Below are 3,122 nucleotides of genomic sequence, written 5' to 3' on the forward strand. Positions count from 1 at the left end.
CCCTAAGCTTATCTTATAGTATTCTATTCCTAACCTTAATAATACTATTCTATTAATACTAATTAGTAGTAAAATACTATAGGTATATACCTAAGGAAATATAAGAGTTCTTAAACTAGGTTATAATATTCTCCCCCCCCCTAATTTAGCTAGATAAAGTAGTATTTATATTCTAAATATTCCTATATCTTTAGGAAATTTAGTATTATATTAAGTAGCTAAGATTTCTTTTTAATAAGGAATAGCTAGTATATTTTAATATAATTATTAATAATAATAACCTAGTACTAATCCTTCTTTTAAGAGGTAGGTAGGGTACTAATAATATTAGTATAAAGGCTTTTAAAAAAATATATTCCCTTTTAAAATAGATAAATATAGGGGCTTTTTTTTTATCTTCTTATAAGATAGCTAATATAATATTTATATTAGCTAATAGGCTTTATACTAGTAAAAATAAAGATAAGTTTAATAATATTCTATTCCCCTAAATATCTAAGTTAGTTATACTATAACTTATATTTTAAGTTATTTATTATATAGGCTAATATATTAATACTTAAAGTAATATAGTTAACTATATAGACTTTAGTAGTTTACTAGGTAGTAAAAATAACCCCTTAATCCTTTATTATAACTACTCTTTCTTTATTAAAAACTACTATAGTATTCTTTATTACTAGGTAGCTAATAGAGAATAGGCTTATTAAAGTACCTTTTTATAGAATACTATTATATAATTCTAAGGTAGTCTTAAGGCTTTTTATAGTAATAATAGCTATTCTATAAGTAATAGGTTTTAAGATAGTATTAATAAGACCTTAAATACTAAAGCCTAAGTAAAAGGATAGGTTCTTTATAAGTTCCTTATAGCCTAAGATATAGCTAGATATATTAGAGTTAAATAGTATTAGTTTTTAATATAATAATATAAAAAGACTAAAATCTTATCTAGGTTTAATACTTATAAAAGTACTATCTACCTTAAGTTAACTAAAGTATTATAAATTCTAAAAGATAATAAAAGTAAGTTAAGCTAGTTTAAAGTCTATAAAAAGACTTATATACTATTTAAAGTTAACCTTCTTATATTTATACTTATTATTATATTTTTTAGTTAAGTATTAATACTTTTTATTTTATTAAAATAAAAAGAGTAGGTTTATTAAATAGAGTTTAAGGTATAGCTTTTAGTATTATTTATTAAAATAACCTAAAAGCTTATAAAAGGAATAGAAGTACTTAATAGTATTAGGTTTTATTATACTATAAAGGGAATACTCTTTAATAGCTATTATAATAATTAAAGTAGCTTACTACTTAGACTTTTTATTATTTTATTATTTAAGCTTAATAAGGTTAGCTATAACTATAACTACCTATATAAGTATAATTATAAAAGCTATAATAGTATTATTAATCTACTTTAAAATAAAATAAGGGGTTATCTTAATAGTATAGAAGTTAAACTCTTTATTAAAACTATTAATAAAAAGATATACTATTAAAGCCTTAAGAACTTTAAAGTCTTTATTAAAAGATTATTATTTAGCCTAAGTATTAATAAATACTATAGTAAGTTTCTTAATAAATCTATATTAAGTAAAGGTTAGTATTAAGAGATAGTTAGCTATAGTTTAGAAAATAGTAATACTTTTTAATTTAAAGTACTTTTTAAAGGTTATAATTATATCTAATACTATAACCTTATTCTTAGTAAGGCTATAAGTATATTCTTTAAGGCTTATATTAATAAAAGTAATAGTATAAACCTAGTCTTATATCTATTCTTAAATAAAATCCTTTATAGTCTTACTATTATAAGCCTTAGTTAGGATAAAGCTATTTCTTTAGCCTTTTAGTAGTAATCTATTAAGATTATTAAATCTTAGTATATTAATTATCTTTAGCTTCTATTTAATTTAATTACTTTTAGATTTAAGCTTTAAAATATTTAATATCTCTTTTAGTATTAAGAATATAGTACTAAATAATAAAGTAGGTAATAAGGCTATAAGAAAATCTTAGCTTATATATAAGAGTTAAGTTACTAATAGTATTACCTATTAAGGAAGTAGAATTTTAAGATAATAAGAAGGATAATAAGCTAAGTATATAGTCTTTCTTTTTAAACTAAGTACCTTATATTTATTTAAAGGTAAAAAGTATTTAAGTAAGTAATAAGGAATTCTTCTTACTAAGTAAGTAGTTACTATATACCTTTTATAGTAGTTAAGACTATAGATTATAGTAAGTAATCTAGTAAATATATTTAAAACTATAAATTATAATAAGTAATCTAATAGGTATATTTATTTAAAGGCTATAACTATACTAAGTAAATTTATATTATAATATATATAAAATAAGTATATAAAGTCTATATATAAATTATTAGATAAGGTATAGTAGTAGAATTTCTTTTTCTTTATATAGAATTTTTATAGTAAATAGACTTATTAGATATACTCTAAATTAGCTAGAGTTTAGGGTTCTTCCTCTTTCTATATATAAGGAGTTATAAATTTCTTAAGTTTTATAGTAAATATTAGCTTATATAGATAGTAAGTAAATTTAGTAAGAAATTAATACTTTCTTTTATTTTATTAATAGCCTTTATAATATAAGTACTATTAGGCTTATAACCTATTAAGACTAATAGGGTATATATAGGGTAAAAGGTAAAGTTATTATATTATATAACTTCTATCTAGTTATATAGTATAGGTAAGTACTAGATATACTAAGTAATAAGAGATTATTCTTCTAGCTTTAGAGCTGCTTATTACTATAGATAACTTTACTATTAATACCTAAGCTTATCTACTAGTAAATAACTTTAGTTTAACTTAGGCTTATCTATTAGTAGATAACTTTAGTTTAACTTAGGCTTATTTACTAGTAGATAACTTTAGCTTAACTTAAGTTTATTTACTAGTAAATAACTTTAGCTTAACTTAAGCTTATTTACTAATAAATAATTTTAGCTTAACTTAGGCTTATTTACTAGTAAATAACTTTAAGTTTATTTACTAGTAAATAACTTTAGCTTTAATACCTAAGTTTATTTACTAGTAAATAACTTTAGCTTAACTTAGGCTTATTTACTAGTAAATAACTTT

The sequence above is a fragment of the Cordyceps militaris genome (assembly GCF_000225605.1).
Source record: "Cordyceps militaris CM01 unplaced genomic scaffold CCM_S00006, whole genome shotgun sequence".
Taxonomy (NCBI): Eukaryota; Fungi; Ascomycota; class Sordariomycetes; order Hypocreales; family Cordycipitaceae; genus Cordyceps; species Cordyceps militaris.